This window comes from Pseudorasbora parva, chromosome 21 (genome assembly GCF_024679245.1).
Source record: "Pseudorasbora parva isolate DD20220531a chromosome 21, ASM2467924v1, whole genome shotgun sequence".
NCBI lineage: Eukaryota > Metazoa > Chordata > Actinopteri > Cypriniformes > Gobionidae > Pseudorasbora > Pseudorasbora parva.
The window spans coordinates 17,151,487-17,172,142 of record NC_090192.1 but is presented as its reverse complement, the minus strand read 5'-3'; the positions used below and the strand labels follow the sequence as shown (position 1 = coordinate 17,172,142).

The 20,656-nt window shown below is 45.5% G+C and overlaps 1 protein-coding gene and 1 long non-coding RNA gene across 3 annotated transcripts in view; one reads left to right on the top strand and one right to left on the bottom strand.

Annotated features, from left to right (window-relative positions):
* The window catches only part of adprh (ADP-ribosylarginine hydrolase), a 217,370-nt gene that overhangs the window by 156,650 nt on the left and 40,064 nt on the right, over positions 1-20,656 (bottom strand). The gene's annotated exons all lie outside the window — the stretch shown is intronic.
* Positions 13,328-14,681, top strand: LOC137056235 (uncharacterized). Its single transcript, XR_010900249.1, has 3 exons — positions 13,328-13,877; positions 14,003-14,167; positions 14,277-14,681. It is a non-coding gene; the product is annotated as an uncharacterized lncRNA (long non-coding RNA).

The following is a 20,656-nucleotide window of genomic DNA, read 5'->3' as shown; positions in this document are numbered from 1 at the left end:
GGGTTTCTTAAGCAGTGGGGTTACCCGAGCCTGCTTAAATGCTGTGGGAAAGGTTCCCGTATGAAGAGAAGTGTTGACAATGTGAGTGAGTGCAGGAGTGATTGAAGAAGAAATGGCCTGAAGGAGGTGAGTGGGTATAGGATCAAGTGGACAGGTAGTAGGGTGATTGGAAAGGATGAGTTTAGAAATATCTGCCTCGGAGAGCGGAGAGAAGGATGGAAGCGTGTTCGTGTTAGTTGTTGAGATGTGCTTGTCAGTTTGTGATGAGGAGAACTGTTTGCTGATGAGGGATGTTTTGTTTGTAAAAAATGATGCAAAGTCATCAGCTGTAAGAGTTGATGAAGGAGGGGGAGGAGGAGGACAAAGGAGAGAGGAGAATGTTTTAAAGAGTTTGCGAGAGTCAGAGCATTTGTTGATTTTGTTGTGGTAGTATGTTGTTTTAGCAGTGGAGACATTTGTAGAGAAAGAATAGAGAAGTGACTGATACAAGGTAAGGTCAGTATAGTTTTTAGATTTCCGCCATTTCCTCTCTGCCGCCCTGAGTCCAGAGCGATGTTCACGGAGAACATCAGACAGCCAGGGGGCAGATGGGGTGGGGCGGGCTGGTCTGGATGAGAGGGGGCAAAAACTGTCTAAGGAGGATGTTAGAGTGGAGCAAAGAGTGTTGGTAGCACTGTTAGTGTCCAGTGCTGAGAACTGAGCAGGTGGAGGGAGTGAAGATGATACCATAGTGGATAGGCGAGAGGGAGAGAGGGAGCGTAGATTACGCCGAAAGGTGATCTGTGTTGGAGTGCGTGTTGTATCAGGAGTCAGTATGAGGTTAAGAGTGATGAGAAAGTGGTCTGAGGTGTGTAATGGAGTAACTAAAGTGTTGTCCGTGGAGCAGTTGCGTGTGTATACAAGGTCTAATTGGTTACCTGATCTGTGAGTAGCCGTAGTAGATACTAACTTAAGGTCAAATGAAGTCAGTAGAGTGCTGAAGTCTGCAGCTAGGTGTTTATCAAGATGGATGTTGAAGTCACCAAGCAGAATCAGTGGAGTGCCATCCTCAGGGAAGCTAGAAAGTAACACATCCAACTCCTCCACAAAATTACCGAGGTGACCTGGAGGACGATAGACCACTACCACATGGATTTTAACAGGGTGAGTAACAGTGATTGAGTGCGATTCAAATGAACTGGCCGGTAGAGATGGTAATGGATCAAATTTCCAATCATTTGAGATAAGCAAACCAGTACCCCCACCCCTCCCAATAGGCCGAGGAGTGTGTGAAAAAGTTAAATTGGTTGAAAGGGCTGCAGGAGTGGCAGTGTCCTCTGGTTTGATCCAGGTCTCAGTTAGGGCCATGAGGCTGAGCTGAGAATGAGTCCCAATAGATGAAATGAAGTCTGCTTTGTTTACAGCCGACTGGCAATTCCAGAGACCAATTGGAATAGAGAGTAAAGTAGCAGAGGATGTTAGGATATAGCGCAATTAGGATTGCGGCGTCTCATGCGTACAGCGCGTGAATTACGAGTGCTAGTAGTTATAGTTGAGATTTGGAAGCACATGGTGAATACAGATTAGAGAAAAGGCCAGATCGGAATTAGAAAAGAGCCGAACACAAATAATGAAAGGAAGATGATACTCAAGTGGCTTGTCGAGGTCCTTGCTCGAGAGGAGTTGTACAGGGAAGAGTTGAAGTCTTTACACTCGGTCTTCACACAAGGAGGGCTTCACACTGCCGCTTCCGCTGCCGCGGACTATCACGCTATTTATACTCACTTGAGTATCGTTATTGAAAGCAGCTGGGAACGCCCCCAACAAACTGACTCCCAACGTGGCAAAGACCAAACAAATGCTAACTCAACAAATGCTAACTCCCACACACACCACCACAATACACCAAAACTACTAATACACACCACTGCACCACACAGACACACTTATCCAACAACAAATGAACAAACAATCAAAAATGAGAAAAGTTACAAACACTTACACAGTAGTTGTCTATCAGTCAATCAGTGCTTCACCTCTAACCAGCTGCTAACAAACACACGAGGCTTTTAATACCTCGCTGGCCACGCCCCCAACAAACTGACTCCCAACGTGGCAAAGACCAAACAAATGCTAACTCAACAAATGCTAACTCCCACACACACCACCACAATACACCAAAACTACTAATACACACCACTGCACCACACAGACACACTTATCCAACAACAAATGAACAAACAATCAAAAATGAGAAAAGTTACAAACACTTACACAGTAGTTGTCTATCAGTCAATCAGTGCTTCACCTCTAACCAGCTGCTAACAAACACACGAGGCTTTTAATACCTCGCTGGCCACGCCCCCAACAAACTGACTCCCAACGTGGCAAAGACCAAACAAATGCTAACTCAACAAATGCTAACTCCCACACACACCACCACAATACACCAAAACTACTAATACACACCACTGCACCACACAGACACACTTATCCAACAACAAATGAACAAACAATCAAAAATGAGAAAAGTTACAAACACTTACACAGTAGTTGTCTATCAGTCAATCAGTGCTTCACCTCTAACCCCTTCAAAACCCTTTCAAACTTTCAAATGCAGAATGACCCCCCAAATCTTGTATATCAGCTGGGATGTGCAGGTGGGCAAGGGGTGGGCAATATAATAGATTATAATAGAATATAATAGGCTAATATGAGAAAGGTAATATGACAGGCTATGAATTATTTTAGTTAGGATATATATATATATATATATATATATATATATATATATATATATATATATATATATATATATATATATATATATATATATATATATATATATACCCTAAGCAAATTACAAAAACAATAGTTATTAAAAATAAAATAAAATTTCAGATACTAATACATATTTATTTTATATGTATACATTTATTTAACATCTGTAGTCGTTTGATTAATATTAATGACAGACAGGTATTTAATTGGGCTGCTGAATGCATGGATGTAATATTTGTGACACATATCCAGTTATTACCCACCTGTTTACTTACACTTAAGCCGTAACCAACTGTGTTCATGCGATGGAAATTTTGATGAATATATATATATATATTGTTAGCATCTTAATTTAATCTTTGTTTTATTATTTTATTAGTTCATTAACTAATTGTTATTGCTTCACTCTGCTTCTTAGCAAGGCTTTCCTCCTCTTCAGTCACATACTCATCCTATGGAAATGTTAAGTACACATTTAAAACTCACGCAATGCCCATACTCATCACCTCAAACGGCCATACTTAGCGCATGAATATGTCCATTTGAGAGTGAAAAGACCATCATTATTATGGCTATTTGAGTATGAAAAGACCACCATTAATATGGCCATTTAAGTATGAAAAGATTTTAAAACTGTAGTTCCCTTTCGTTCAGTCACTCCGACGTAACGTCAGTGACTGACGAATGGGGGGTTTCGCCTAGAAGCCAATCATCTTCGAGATCTTAGAAAGCGCCCAATGGCAGTGCCAATGCCATGGGCATGCGAAATTTGCATGCGTAACTCCGCCTACCCACCTGGGTATATAAGGAAGTAGCTGGCATGAATCGCATTATGTTTCTGCTTCGGAGCCAAGAGCATCTCTTCACTCCGGCAAGCCTGAATTCTGAAGTCCTCTCTTCAGTCTTAGAGACGAGCGGTTCTCCAGGGTGTTGGTGTAACGGCGCATTCCAGCGATCTCACATTGCCTGCCTGCTGATCTGTGCAGTGATCTGCAACAGCTGTGTGTGTTTTCCCTGGGCGCTTCGGCACTCTGCAGAGCTTCCTCTCACAAAAAGAGCTTGCGTGTGGCACGTCTTTTTCAAGACGGGTTGCCCGCGCACTTCCGGGTGCGGTCGATATCTGTTGCTGTCTTTGGGATGCATTCACTGCTCGACGTGTTTGGGCCCAGCACGTTCGGACAGTGTTTGTGGATGTGCTGTGTTCCCTCTGTGGGAACATGACCATCGCGATGTTGTGGTCGAGACTCAATGATCTCTGTAAAGAGAGAGAGTCCCCTCTGCCACACCCCGATCTACCATCTCCGAGAGAGGTGGTACTTTGGCTGGTGGCCAGGGTGACCTGAGGGCGGTGCTGTGGTATTAAGAACCCCCGACGATCATTCCTCGGGCCACTCCCGCCCTCTTGTACATCGCTTCCAGTGAGTGTTGGACTGAAGCAGCGGGACCGTCTGCTGACGCCCCGTTCGTTTCGTTCATACTCCAGATAGCGGCGAGAGGTCGATTGCCGCATCTCAAGGTGGGCTAGAGTCCTTTGGGGATGACGATTCGGCTATGCTCCGCCTCCGGGTGTGGTAGCACTGTAGAATCTGACCTAGAGTTGACAGCCATGTTATCTCAGGCAGCCGCGAGCCTCAGGCTGGTGTGCATCTCCACCCTGTCACGAGTGCTCGCGGTTGGGCGATTGGTTTTTGGACATGGCACCCAACAGCTGCGGGCCCCGCCCCCAATGCCATTTCGCTCCCGAGATGCATGAGGAGTGCACGCGGTCCGGGAGATTTCCGGGTCTTCCCGCGACCGTTTGGTGGCCTCCTCCGCCTTCTCTGCCCTCGAGGGGTCGCGGCCTAAGGGTACACTGGGGTTCCTCCCCATCAGTCAGGTGCTCTGTTGCGCACTACGGTGTCCACTGAGTGCTTTGACTTGACGCGGTGAGGCTATCCTAAGCGCCCTCCCAAGCCTGCTGGCTCGTCTACTTCGGTGGCGTAGTCCAGCAGTGCTATGGGGTAAGCTGCCGCCCCGATGCGTATGCACAAGGACAGAGCTGATCCAGGGCTTACGAGCCCCCTCGCAGAGCAGACCTCAGTGGAACGCGAGTCCTTCCCTGGTCTCCTCTGTCAGGGCGCAGTCGTTACCAGTGCCTCGACACCGGGCCGCTATGCCACCCGAGTCCGGGCCGGTAACACTGCCTTGAGAAAGGCGTGCCGCCACCGATCCCGCCCAGCGCGGCATAGGTGACCACACGCCCCCTGGGTCAGGAGCTGTCCACAGCTGTGGTCCGGGAAAGACAACTGGCCTTACTTGGTCGATGTGGGACGGCTGAGTGAGCCCGCCTCCTCAGCTCGCCCATATCCCAGGCCGGCCTTATCGGCGGCACGGTCAGGGACTGCGCCCAACAGTTCTTGGCTGTCCCCAGAGGCAGACTGAGGCCATCTGCCCCGGCGGCCCGCTGCTGCACCTAAGCGCCGCCGGCACAGTTGCCTCAGCCTCCTCGCCGCCAGGGCGACTTCCTGCGACCCCCTCCCGCGTGGCCACAGCAGCAGCCTTCACCCTGGCCACGCCACAGGGCGCGCTGCAGGAAGCCGTCCCAGTCCGCGCCAGCCCCGCAGCCTGCTGAAAATAAGGCCAGCGGCGCTCTGGACGCGGACAGCTCTGGGATGGGCAGTTCTTTCATGGGACGGTGGCAGGTCCGCCCCAAAGAATCCTTTGTCCAGCTGCTGGCCCACGGGTCAGCAGCAACCTTTGCAAGAAAGAACTGATTACCCATCCCTGAGCACCCAGAGACCGGTGACGGCAGTGTGCGCCGCCCCCGGGCCACGCCGCTCTCGTCCCTCTCTGTCGCCAGCCCCCTCTCAGAGCAGACCCCAGTGGAACGCGAGTCCTTCCCTGGTCTCCTCTGTCAGGGCGCAGCTGTTACCGCCGCCCCGACACCGGGCTGCTACGCCACCCGAGTCCGGGCCGGTAACGCTGCCTCGCTGCCCCACCGAGGGTACGCCGGTGCTCCGCGTGACCCCGTTGGTACACTCCCTGGGAGCGTGGCTACAGCTGCCGGGACTGTCCCGCTGGGTCGCACGGACCATCTGGCTCGGCTATGCGATTCAGTTCGCGCGAGCTCCTCCCCGTTCCGGGGTGTCCGGTACACCATGGTGGGGTCCAATGCCCCAGTCATGCGTGCGGAGATCGCGACCCTACTGGTGAAGGGTGCGGTCGAGCTCGTCCCTCCAGCCGAGATGAAGTCCGGCTTCTACAGCCCTTACTTCATTGTACCAAAGAAATCCGGTGGGTTACGACCGATCCTGGACCTTCGCGTCCTGAACCGATCCCTGTACAGGCTTCCGTTCAGGATGTTGACTGCGAAACGCCTTTTCGAATGCGTTCGTCCATGCGATTGGTTTGCAGCGATCGACCTGAAGGACGCGTACTTCCATGTGTCCATCCTTCCGCGACGCAGACTGTTCCTACGGTTTGCGTTCGAAGGGCAGGCATATCAGTATGCCGTACTACCATTCGGGCTAGCTCTGTCCCCTCGCGTCTTCACGAAGATTGTCGAGGCAGCCCTTGCGTCACTCAGGCAACAAGGGGTTCGCATCCTGAACTATCTTGACGACTGGCTCATACTGGGCCACTCTCGGGACCGGGTGTGCGAACACAGAGACCTGGTTCTCCACCACTTAGCTCGTTTGGGCCTTCGGGTCAACTGGGAGAAGAGCAAACTCTGCCCAGTGCAGAGGATCTCTTTTCTCGGTATGGAGATCGACTCGGTCGCCATGTGCGCGCAGTCACTGCTGACTTGCCTCAGGCAGATAGAGAGCAAGAGTGCGGTTCCACTGATACTATTTCAGAGGCTCCTGGGGCATATGGCATCTGCAGCCGTGGTGACGCCGCTCGGATTGCTTCATATGAGACCGCTTCAGCACTGGCTTCGCGATCGAGTCCCGAGATGGGCATGGCAGTCTGGCACGCTCCGGGTCCCAGTGACTCAGGCCTGCAGACAGACACTCACCCAGTGGTCGAACCTCAGCTTTCTACGGGCAGGTGTGCCCTTAGAACGAGTTTCCCGGCATGTTGTTTTGTCAACAGATGCGTCCACCACGGGTTGGGGTGCCATGTGCAATGGACATGCAGCCGCCGGCTCTTGGTCAGAGAGCCAGAGCCGCCTGCATATCAATTGCCTCGAGTTGTGAAGGGCCAACACGTTCTAGTCAGATCAGACAACACGGCCGTAGTAGCGTACATCAACCACCAGGGCGGTCTACGCTCCCGCCGCATGTCTCAACTCGCCCGCCATCTCGTCTTATGGAGTCAGAAGCGCCTGAGGTCCCTTCGTGCTGTCCATATCCCGGGGATCCTGAACCGTGCAGCCGACGAGCTCTCACGGGTTCAGCCTTTCCCTGGGGAGTGGAGACTCCATCCCCAGTCGGTCCAGCTGATCCGGGATCAGTTAGGGGACGCACAGGTAGATCTGTTCTGCCTCCCACGACTCGTCCCATTGCAGCCTGTACTTTTCCCTGACCGAGGGCACGCTCGGCACGGACGCACTGGCGCACAGCTGGCCGCAGGGCCTACGCAAGTATGCGTTTCCCCCAGTGAGCCTTCTTGCACGTGTTCTGTGCAAGGTCAGGGAGGACAAGGAGCAGGTCATCTTGGTCGCCCCGTACTGGCACGGCCGGACCTGGTTCCCAGAACTAGTTCTCCTTGCGACAGCCCCTCCCTGGCCGATTCCTCTGAGACAGGATCTACTCTCTCAGAGACTGGGCACCCTGTGGCACCCGCGTCCCGATCTTTGGAACCTCCACGTGTGGCTCCTGGACAGGACGTGGCAGGTTTGAGTACCCTACCACCTCCGGTGGTGGCTACCATCACTTCCGCTCGGGCCGAGTCCACGAGACGGGCCTATGCGTTGAAGTGGAACCTCTTCGTCAATTGGTGCTCTTCTCGCCAAGAAGACCCCTGGAAGTGCCCGATCGGGTCTGTGCTCTCTTTCCTCCAGGAAGGGTTGGATCGAAGGCTGTCTCCATCCACCCTGAAGGGTTATGTGGCCGCTATTGCCGCCTACCATGACCTCTTGGACGGGAAAACGGTAAGTAGCACGACCTGGTCATCAGGTTCCTGAGGGGTGCGAGGAGACTACTTCCCCCTCGTGCTCCTCTTGTACCCTCTTGGGACCTCTCAGTAGTTCTAAGTGCTCTGCAGAGGGCCCCATTTGAGCCTTTGCGGTCAGTAGATGTTAAGTTCTTGTCTATGAAGACAGCGCTCCTGACCGCATTGGCCTCCATCAAGAGGGTAGGGGACCTGCAGGCATTTTCGGTTGACGAAGCGTGCCTGGAATTCGGGCCGGCTGACTCTCACGTGATCCTGAGACCCCGGCCTGGATATGTGCCCAAGGTTCCCACCACTCCGTTCAGAGACCAGGTGGTGAACCTGCAAGCGCTGCCTTTGGAGGAGGCAGACCCAGCCTTGGCATTGCTCTGTCCAGTACGCGCCCTTCGTGCATATGTAGACAGGACGCTTTGTTTCAGGACCTCAGACCAGCTCTTGTCTGTGATGGTGGGAAGCTGAAAGGGAAGGCTCTCTCAAAGCAAAGGCTGTCTCACTGGATAGTGGACACCATTGTTTTGGCTTACCAGCAGCAGGGACGCCCATGTCCCCTTGGGGTCAGGGCCCATTCCACCCGGAGTGTGGCCTCCTCTTGGGCTTTAGCACATGGCGCTCCGCTGACAGACATATGCAGAGCTGCAGGCTGGGCGACACCAAACACATTCGCCAGGTTTTATAACCTCCGAGTGGAGCCTGTATCCGACTATGTACTCGCCTCTACAAGTGGCCGGTAATGGATTGGCTCAGGTGTCTTCGCTTGCTCGCCATTCCACTCCACGGACTGGATACGTGCGATATTCTTCTCAGGTGAGTTCCCCGAGAGCCCTGAGCTCCTCCAGCACTGACGACGCCGACGCCAGTAAGTCTGCCCTTAGCCCAGACACTCGTGTCCGGCCAGGTGCCCCATGTGCATGGTTCCCCTCCGGCGACCCCCACATGTGTATTTCCACCGTAAGCCTCCCTGAGCTGGTGTATTCCCTTGGCAACCTTGCCACCCCCTGGGGTTAAAAATCCACCTGCGGCTGGTACCCCAGGGATCTTCCGTATGCAGCCCCCCGGGGTCATACGTGTATTCCTAAGTCCTCCCTACGGGTAGGCATCTTGGCGCATATCTCCTCCTGGAATATGCCTCCCAGTGTACCTTGGTATTCCTGCGTTAAGTAGAGGCCTTTGACCATCCTAACTGGCATCAGGGTTCTCACGCTTGCGCAAGGCACTGGAAGACAGCTGAGTGGCGTTATTGCATTGGGACCCCCATTCGTCAGTCACTGTCGTTACGTCGGAGTGACTGAACGAAAGGGAACGTCTCGGTTACGTATGTAACCCTCGTTCCCTGAGGAGGGAACGGAGACGTAACGTCCCGCTGCCACTTCCGCTGTACCGCTGGAACGGCCGAGAGTTCAGTCTTGGCTCCTCAGCAGGTAACATAATGCGATTTATGCCAGCTACTTCCTTATATACCCAGGTGGGTAGGCGGAGTTATGCATGCAAATTTCGCATGCCCATGGCATTGGCACTGCCATTGGGCACTTTCTAAGATCTCGAAGATGATTGGCTTCTAGGCGAAACCCCCCATTCGTCAGTCACTGACGTTACGTCTCCGTTCCCTCCTCAGGGAACGAGGGTTACATACGTAACCGAGACGTTTTATAGGCACACTGTGCTTTATTTCATAAACATGCGAGCTCTGAGTTCTTCTATCATGCCCATGACCTCACATGTGATTGGAGGAGCCCGACGAGCTTTCTAGCCCCCGTCCAATCACGTGCGAGGGAATGGCCATGACGACTCATACAGCAGTACTTGCAAGACGAGCATAAACAGACGTATTCACTCCTGTACTCAAACCCTTTCCTCCATTCCCTGTGTTTTTGCTACTTTGCTGTTTTGTGATCTACAATGGCTGGACGGCGTCTCCCCTTCAACTCCTCTGCATGGACGCGATCAACCCCTTTCAGCCAATCCGCAGACCGGCGGGAAGAAACAGCTGAATGCTATCATTGAGCTATCTCGTCAGCTTGCTCAGTTTGCTGCCGATTTTAACGAGCAGTTCACTTTAGTAATCTCCAGGTTGCTTGCTTTGGCGTCGAAAAACTGTGTGGAAGATACTAACTTTAAGAAGAGAAGACGAGTGCACAATCCTAAGATTGCGGTAAGACTGTTATCTAAGCTAAAGTAACCTAAAGCAAAGCTTTTTAAGTAGCACACGCTGAAATTAGCCTTGTAAAAGATCAAATGTAAGTTGCTTTATAAAAGTTTTTTTTTTTTTTTTTCTGGTCATTTTACAGGAAGCAGTACGCCGTCTTCACAACTTCGTCATAACACTCATTTAATTGTTTTTCAGCTGCATGTAAGACATAGAGACAGTACGCAGGAGCTTCAGGTACAAACATCCAGTTCTTGCATCGCAAGCAGAAGCTGTGAAAAGTTCAGCTCGGAGTCGATTGAGAAGAAAGAGGGTAAGATTTATTAGATTAGATCCGTTTTTGGTCAGTGTGACTATTTTTCAGGTGCATTTTACGCAGTAACGTTACATCGCGCAATACTGATTGTCTTTCTTGGTTGTTTTATAGCTGCTACAAGCAAGAAAGAGTGTGTTAGCTGAGGATATGAGGTGGGCCTTTGGAAGTGCGCTACCATAGACCTGATGTCTGATGAGGAAGACGGCATCGTTCACGCGGTGTCTGGATGGACTGTTGACCAGCCAGGAGCTCGCCGAGCTCTGTGCCACGCTGCAATCGAGATTAGAGGCGATTCCAAAGAACAGGGCAACGCACGACAGACGTCTGAAAAATGGACTGAAATCAGACAGAATGGCGCTAGTTACCTACATAAAACATAATAGCATATCACATGAATATGAATATATAAAATTAAAAAATAATATGCAAATCATAATTTTACATTATATATATATATATATATATATATATATATATATATGTGTGTGTGTGTGTGTGTGTGTGTGTAAAATTATTATAATTTGGGGGTTTAAATTTATTAATTTATTACCCAGGTTGACCAATAGTAACAGATCTGCCAACCAATCACGAGTGATATTTCTTGTTTCAATGTAGTAGTTTCAACCAATACTGAGTGAGGAAATTCAAGCCATTCCGGCAAGGCGCCGCCCAGAGCTGCTATTCATATGCTAATTAGAGCCATTAGCGCCAGCGCCAGCATGCCTCCGCAAGCTCCACATACGTCATGGTTCGTTTCCGTCAATATGTGGCACAAACGAACGCGACGTTCACAGGCTGTAAACTGACGTTAATTGTCGAAAATCAGGGAGATTTCCGGCCGTTTACGGGAACGAAAATCCCACTTTTCATGCAGTGCGTGATTGTTTGGATTACTTTTCCTGCACATGCGTTAACTGAATGACCCATCTGGTTTGCGATTACAGACACAAACTTATTGTATTTTACCTTTACAATGAGCATAATAATTACAATGAAAAGAAAAAATATAGAGGTTGCAGGGTTCAGAATGAACAGTCAACCAAAACACTATGAAGGTATTTTTGAGTAGCATCTGCCTGCACAACCAGAGGCTGTATTTTCAGGGCCGCACTCCTAGGACCGCATTTCTAGGACCCTGGTTTTTATTCACAATGCCACGTAGTGAATTAGAGAACCAGCAAAGATGGATGACGATCAGATTGTGAGTATCACGTGAATCAGTATTTATTTTAACATTAAAAACAATCATGATGCATTTCATTGGAAAGCTAACATAGCCGAAGTGATTGGGATTTGCTAAATAGTTGCTATAAATGAATTTTTAGCACATTCCTTTAACTAAACTTGCATGAAAACTTGTGTTAACTTAGTGACAGCAAAAGACAACTGTATTACGTTCATTACAAAAGCTCTAGTTACTCGCTGTTGTTTTTTCTTCATTTAAAGTAAGTTAAAATTATAATTAATGTTTTAGCTGTCACGTGCTTACAGTCAGCCTGCTTAAAGGGGTTCTTCAGCACCCTGGGAAGATGAATCTGTATTTAAATTGTGTCATTAATGTAGTAGAAATGTTAAATTATTTTTGAATTTGGTGCTTTCTAGACAGATAATGTATTTTTGTCTCATGGGGGTGAAAGATAACAATTCCCAGAATGCTTCGCTGCCCTGTGAGTCCACTCCCAAAGCCACCACTACTGAATCCCTGATCACTATCTCACCATCGCAGGAAGATCTCATCATCTTCATAAAAAACAGTTCAGTTAGCACTGCATGAAAAGTGGGATTTTCGTCAGTAAGCGGCACTGTAGATTGTCGTGGAAGATCAGGTTTACGACTGTACACGGCAGTTTGCAGGCGACACCGAAAACTGCCGTGAATTGTCAGAAATTGACGTGGGCCTTGCTTGGCAGTTGTCCCCCCCAAGACCCCCCTTCCCTTAACTCCAGGGGAGGCTTTAACATGTAAATGAACATGCTGTGAGCTATACAAATGCAAATCAGGGTAGCAGGAGTTTTAACCCATGTGACATTTTTCTAAAAGGTATTACCTTCCTTCTAAGAAAATCTCTTAGATAGATCAGGCTCAGTATAGCCTAATTGTAAAATCTTAAACTTAAGCTTGAATTTATATATTTGATGAAAGTATTCTAGATTATTTATTGTGTCATTTGCAATCAGTCCCCGTGAATTCAGTGCGACTCGCAATTTTGACCAATCACCGCAACTTTTACCAATCATTGCGGTCTCCTGCTAATAAGCGGCGTCATACATCAGCAAACTTTATATATCATATATCATTGCCTGTCAAAATTAACGTGTTAACGCAAATTAATTTTAAGGGCACTACATATATATATATATATATATATATATATATATATATATATATATATATATATATATATATATATATATATATATATATGTGTGTGTGTGTGTATATATATATATATATATATATATATATATATATATATATATATATATATATATATATATATATATACATATATACATATACATATATATATATACACATATATATATATACACATATTATTGACATTAACTTTTTTGCCCACCGGCCACCGTGGCTAGTGGTTTTCCAAAGTTACTAGCCACTCAGCATTTTCACTGGCCACAATTTTGCTGTTTGGAAATTACATTGTATATGTTTAAAGTTGACTTTGGCATATATAAATTACTTGATTTTGAATCATTTTACTTTATTTAGAAGATTTAAAACCCTTTCAAACTTTCAAATGCAGAATGACCCCCCAAATCTTGTATATCAGCTGGGATGTGCAGGTGGGCAAGGGGTGGGCAATATAATAGATTATAATAGAATATAATAGGCTAATATGAGAAAGGTAATATGACAGGCTTTGAGTTATTTTAGGATATATATATATATATATATATATATATATATATATATATTAAAAAATACCCTAAGCAAATTACAAAAACAATAGTTATTAAAAATAAAATAAAAAGTCAGATACTAATACGACACAATGTAATTTATTGAATGTAATTGTCATTGGATACGACTTTCATCGAAAAGAATGTAACAAAATGTGGGCGTGGTCTGTGTTGTGAAATGAAACCACATTAAAAATTCCCTTAAACTGCGTTTGAAACATACAGCAAAGCAGCGACAGAGGAAAACACAGAGCCTGATATTATGCAAACATTTACCAATAATGTGGAAAGCGTTTTAAATCTGTTCAGTGGAAAATCCGCTGTGACGAATCTGTCCTCGTCTAACATCTGCTGTAAATCCAGGTAAAACTAGCTGCGTGCACGCGCCCGTCCCCAGATAACATGATCCCCAGTTGATCCGTAACACCGGCGGGAAGAAACAGCTGAATGCAATCAGTGGGCTATCTCGTCAGCTTGCTCAGTTTGCTGCCGATTTTAACGAGCAGTTAACTTTAGTAATCTCCAGGTTGCTGTCCATAGATGATAGGTTGCTTGCTTTGGAGTCGAAAAACTGTGTGGAAGATACTAACTTTAAGAAGAGAAGACGAGTGCCTAAGAGAAGACCAGTCCTAAGATTGCGGTAAGACTGTTATCTAAGCTAAAGTAACCTAAAGCAAAGCTTTTTAAGTAGCTGAAATTAGCCTTGTAAAAGAACAAATGTAAGTTGCTTTATAAAAGTGTTTTCTTTTTCTGGTCATTTTACAGGAAGCAGTACGCCGTCTTCACAACTTCGTCATAACACTCATTTAATTGTTTTCCAGCTGCATGTAAGACATAGAGACAGTACGCAGGAGGTACAAACATCCAGTTCTTGCATCGCAAGCAGAAGCTGTGCAGAGTTCACCTCGGAGTCGATTGAGAAGAAAGAGGGTAAGATTTATTAGATTAGATCCGTTTTTGGTCAGTGTGACTATTTTTCAGGTGCATTTTACGCAGTACATCGCGCAATACTGATTGTCTTTATTGTTTGTTTTTACAGCTGCTACAAGCAAGAAAGAGTGTGTTAGCTGAGGATGAGGTGGGCCTTTGGAAGTGCGCTACCATAGACCTGATGTCTGATGAGGAAGACGGCATCGTTCGCGCGGTGTCTGGATGGACTGTTTGACCAGCCAGGAGCTCGCCGATCTCTGTGCCACGCTGCAATCGAGATTAGAGGCGATTCCAAAGAACAGGGCAACGCACGACAGACGTCTGAAAAATGGACTGAAATCAGACAGAATGGCGCTAGTTACCTACAGCTCTGAAGCGGAAAACAGAGACTTCATGGTGCTGTAGGATTTTGGGCTTCTCGTGAGCTTCCTATTGTTGTGTGGGCAGATCTCAAACGTTTTGCATTTGGTTGTGTGTTTGTGTTTGTTCTAATAAAGCTCTTTCTTTGAATAAACTGCACGTCCCTGGCATATTTTCCTTTCCTCAATAAATGAATGTCCTTGATGGTTATAATAGCGTAGTCCATAGGATAACAATGACATGAATATAAAACATAATAGCATATCATATGAATATATACAATTAAAAAATATGCAAATAATTTTATATATATATATTTGTGTAAAATTATTATAATTTGGGGGTTTAAATTTATTAATTTATTACCCAGGTTGACCAATAGTAACAGATCTGCCAACCAATCACGAGTGATATTTCTTGTTTCAATGTAGTAGTTTCAACCAATACTGAGTGAGGCGCCGCCCAGAGCTGCTATTCATATGCTAATTAGAGCCATTAGCGCCGGCGCCAGCATGCCTCCGCAAGCTCCACATACGTCATGGTTCGTTTCCGTCAATATGTGGCACAGACGAACGCGACGTTCACAGGCTGTAAACTGACGTTAATTGTCGAAAATCAGGGAGATTTCCGGCCGTTTACGGGGACGAAAATCCCACTTTTCATGCAGTGTAGAGAACAGACACTACAATCAATTAAAAACTGAAGGTGTGTTCAATATATTGTGATTTAGCCGCTGAGTGAGTGTCACAAATGCAGCAGGAGTAAGATTACACTCATCATGAATGAGCTGAGGGGAGATCACGTGACCCTTCGACGGCGATGCCAGCATAGTTTTCGGCTCTGCTCGCATAATCTTATTTTTTCGATAATCCTTTAACATACCTCGAATACTTCGACATCTATCTTATCATGAATTCTCCCCCAAACAAACAAACACGGAAAAGGGAAAATGAACAGTCGCCTTTAAAGAAAAAATTCAAGGATTCTGCCATCTCCAAGGAAGAACTCGATGCAGCTATTGCTAATGGCATAAAGCTAGCCCTCCAAGAACAACAACGCAGTTTAGATATGGCTGTAATCTCCGCTGTCATGGAAGCTATGGATTCCATTCTTGTCCCAGCACTACGTGACTTGCGAACGGAAATCCAAAAGACTAATGAAACTGTGAAGGAGATCAGCAGTGAACTTGAGAAGGTAGCCAAATCTACTAAACGGACTCAAGATCGACTGGATTCTGTTCAAACAGCCGCGCACGAAGACAGGCGATCGGATACCGAATTAAAGTCACAGCTAGAACAGCTCACTACAAACTGACAGACCTGGAGGACAGGGGACGAAGAAATAATGTAAGGTTGGTGGGCTTACCAGAAGCAGTGGAAAGTTCGGATGCAATCGGCTAACTGAAAGATAACCTTCCCAAGTGGATAGCCTCATTGGTGGGCCGAGACATTGACATTGAACGGGCACATCGTGTGTATGATGGAGGAGAGACTAACTCCAACAAGCCGCACACCCTCATCTTCAGATTACTGCGTTGGCAAGACAGAACGGCTATCCTGAACGGAGCGCGTCAAGTTTATCCAGTGAAGTACGCCGGTAATGGAGCGCGCGCATCATCCGCTCACCTGCCCGCGCCTCTCGCTCATTCTTCGGTGCCAACAGCCGGCACTATCCTGTTCTTCCCTGATTATAGTCCAGCGACAACAGCAAAGAGAAAGAGCTTCAGTTCTACCATAAAGAAGGCCAAGAGCATGGGCCTGGAGACATTTCTCATTTACCCTGCGCGGATAAAACTGCAGTATAAAAGCAAAAGGAAGATGTTCGACTCCCCCCAGGCCGCCGAAGATTTTATCAACTCTCTTCCGCGGAGGTCCACCTATACACCTGTACGTCGAGACAGTGGTGCTTCGGACGCAGCCTCAAACCCGACCGAAGAAAACAACCACGGGGATCCTCCTTACGCCAGCAAAGGCAATTTAGTGGACATGGCGGAATATTTGCACAGTTTGAGAGGTGAAGAATGTATTCACTTTATGTGTTAAGATTGTGTGGGTTTTTCTGATTCTGTTGCCATGCATTGGGGTGGTTTGGTCACGTATCTTGCTATGTTTATGTTTTTACAGACCTACGTTTTTTTGCCTGTGCGGTCTGTGTTTGTTTTTGTATATAGTTTTTCCTACTCCCTCCCCTTTACAGACATATTCCTATTTTTTGATAAAACAACAGCTTTGGGACATCTGTACGGTAATTGGCAGGATGTCTACATACTTCTGTTACATCTTATACTAGCATGTTTATATTTTAAAACAGATCTTAGCGGTATATGTCGATACAGTCATTGAATATATTATCACTCAATGTAAATGGCCTAAACTCCGCTATCAAACGCACCCGTGTTCTTGAGTATATACATCGTAAAAAAGTGGACATCGCCCTGATCCAAGAAACACACTTAAAACAATGCGATGTGGAACGATTTCAAAATAAATATTACAGATTAATTGCATCATCGTGCGCCCTAAATAAGACCAAGGGGGTATGCATTCTTCTTAACCGAAAATTAGCATGTAGTGTAAATATTACTGGAAATTATGAGAAAGGAAGACTTGCTTTTGCCTGTATTTGTATATTTAATCACAAGTTATCTTTCACATCCATATACTGCCCAAACGAGCCAGACAAAGATTTTTATTCTTACATTGGCAAAATATTGTTAGAACAAAATTACTTTTCTATAGTGGTTGGAGGTGATTTCAATGCAGTCCTTAATCAGTCTCTTGATAAATCTAATTCAGATGTAATAGGCAACTCTTCATCTACCTTATTGAAGTCGCTTCTCAAAGACTTAAATCTTGTAGATATCTGGCGCATACAGAATACTACTGCTAGAGATTACACTTTCTTCTCTAACAGGCATAAAACATTTTCCCGAATAGATTTTATTTTTCTTAGCCCAACCCTTTTTGCAGGACATACATCCATTAACATCTTACCAATTCTATTATCGGATCACTCTGCACTTATATGCAACATTGATTTGCCCAACATTAAGACAAAGGCCCCTAGGTGGCTTTAAATACATCTTTACTAACTAACTCTAAATTTCTTAGTTCACTAAAAATACAATTAAAGGATTTTTTAGATACTAACACAAAGGATTGCTCTAACCCACAAACTTTATGGGAGGCCACGAAGTGTTTTATTCATGGTTTTTGTATTTTATTCTCCTCAAATTTAGCTAAAACAAAAGATTTCCAGATCAAAAACCTCGAAAACAAAATAGAATCATTAGAGAACCTACAAAATCATAGCTTTTCAGATGATCAAGCTAAACTGCTGGCCTCTTTAAAAGATGAATACAATACATTTGCCATATCAAAGGCGGAATTTATCTGGCACAGAACCAGACAAAAGCACTATTCTGAAGCAGAGAGGCCTAGTCACCTACTGGCTCTTATGCTTAAATAATGCGAAACAAAAGCTCACATTTCAGCAATAAATACACCCGAGGGCAAAATTACCACCAATCCTCAAGTTATTAATAATATATTCTTAACATTTTATGAAAATGTATACAAATCAGAAATCTCTGATGATGTTGCTACCTGTAAACATTTTCTTGACAAACTAGAGCTTCCTCGCCTTAAGCAAACTGACCAAGATGATCTGGAAGCTACATTGGAGTTGGATGAATTACATAGAGCTGCAAAATGTCTCAATAGAGGCAAATCACCTGGCTTGGATGGCCTCCCTCCAGAGCTTTATTTAGAACTATGGGACATGGTGGGCACACTAATGCTAGATTCATTTAATTTTGCTATTAATAGTGGGACTTTCCATAGAGACCAAAAAACAGCATTCATCACCTTACTCTTGAAAAAGGGGAAAGATCCTTTGGAGTGCTCTAGTTTTAGACCAATATCTCTACTTACAAGTGATCTTAAGATATATGCTAAAGCTCTCGCTATACGCCTGGAAAAAGTTATTCAATCTCTAGTCAATGAGGATCAAACAGGATTTATCAAGGGACGTTATGCATCTGATAACATGGGAAGGCTGCTACACATCATAGAGGTTGCAGAGACACACCCCAATCCCTGTGCCGCATTTTCACTCGACGAAGAGAAAGCCTCCGATAGGATAGAATTGAAATATATGTGGGCAGTTCTGCAGCGTTTCGGTTTCAGACATAATTTTATAGCAATGACTAAGGCACTTTACCACTCCCCGTTAGCAAGTGTTCTAACAGGCGACAAAATCTCCTCTTCTTTTACCTTGCAGCGTGGTACAAGACAGGGGTGCCCGCTCTCGCCACTTTTGTTCTGTCTGTCTCTGGAACCCCTAGCACAAGCCATTAGGCAATCTACGGCTTCCCCTATGGAAATTGGTCGCCATAATCATATTATATATCTGTATGCAGATGATATAATTATGTTCTTAGATCATTTTGACACCTCCATTCACACAATTATTAAGGAATTTGATAATTTTAGCAGCCTGTCAGGCTACAAAATTAATTGGACGAAATCTGCACTTATGCCTTTAAATGATGTGCACACAAATGTCCCTATCCCTGCCTTTATTCAGTCCAAAAACTCTTTTACATATTTGGGCATTACGATTTATAAAAATATACATAAAATTAATAGAGACAACTTCAACACGATGTTAAGCAAAATAAAATCAGACATCCATAGATGGAGGAATCTAAAAACATCTCTTCAAGGTAGAATTAAAACAGCTAAAATGAACATATTGCCCCGTCTCAACTTCCTATTCTTTATGTTACCACTCTGCCCCCCTCCAGATTACTTTAAAGACATTCACTCCACGATTTCCAGTTTTATCTGGGATGGTAGACGGCCCAGGGTTCGTCTAAATACACTGCAACGACCCAAATTGCTGGGTGGTCTGGCACGTTGAGCTTTACTACTGGTCATTTCAGATCAGAGCACTCAACACTTGGGTGGACCCACAGTCTACCACTGCATGGTGATTGATTGAATCTGCTAAAATTTTTCCACACAAGCTGCAAGACATACAATTCTCCAGTGTAGCTAACAAAACAATGAAAAAAAATGTTGGTCCCATCATTTTCAACTCTATTCAAGTGTGGAAGAAAGTAGAACAGTGGATGGGGTGGTCCACCCAAAGTCTGTCAGAACACACCACTATGGCATAATCCAAAGCTATTATGTGGCAACAAACCATTCAATCAACCATCTTGGTCATCCCTTGGGGTGAATACATTGGGTGATATATATGATGCTAAAGGTCTTTGCTCCTTTCAAGATTTAAGGACACGCTTTTCCCTTGCTGTGTCCTCTTATTTTGTTTACTTTCAGCTAAGATCAGCTTTAAAAGCATATGGAGTTCCATGGAACTCTCCCCTCCCTGCACATCCCATGCTACAATGGATCAAACCACTACTGGGTAGACCTTCTGTCTCCTTAATATATAGTACACTGATTCGGCATAGCGCTAAGGCTCTACCAATTGAATCCTTTTGGAATAGGGAGTTGGGAAGTCTAAATATAAACCTAGATTGGGAGAGAATATGGTGCAATTTAAGCATGACTTCTAAGAACCTAGCTCACCAACTAATTCATTTCAAAACCATACACAGGGCCTACATCACACCTTATAAGAGATTCCAGATGAAACTACAACCTACTCTCAACTGTCATATATGTAACACTGCTTCACCTGGAACGTTTTTACACATGTTTTGGGAGTGTCCAGTTGTCTCTAAGTTCTGGTTGCATGTAAATTCAGTTTTAGCGGATATACTTGACATCTTTTATGTTCCCAATCCTGGACTCTGTCTCCTTAATGACAGTTCGAGTATAAATCTAAAGCAAATTCAGCTCAGAATGGTATTTTCCGGGTTTACCTCTGCTAAGAAAACAATTTTGAAAAACTGGTTCTTTCCGGATATGTGTATGGATCCAGAATGATTTCATACACATATCCGGAAAGAACCAGTTTTTCAAAATTGTTTTCTTAGCAGAGGTAAACCCGGAAAATACCATTCTGAGCTGAATTTGCTTTAGATTTATACTTGAAATGTCTTGTCAACATTGTCAACCTTGAACATACCACTGTGCGACTTAATAAGGCGCGACCAGA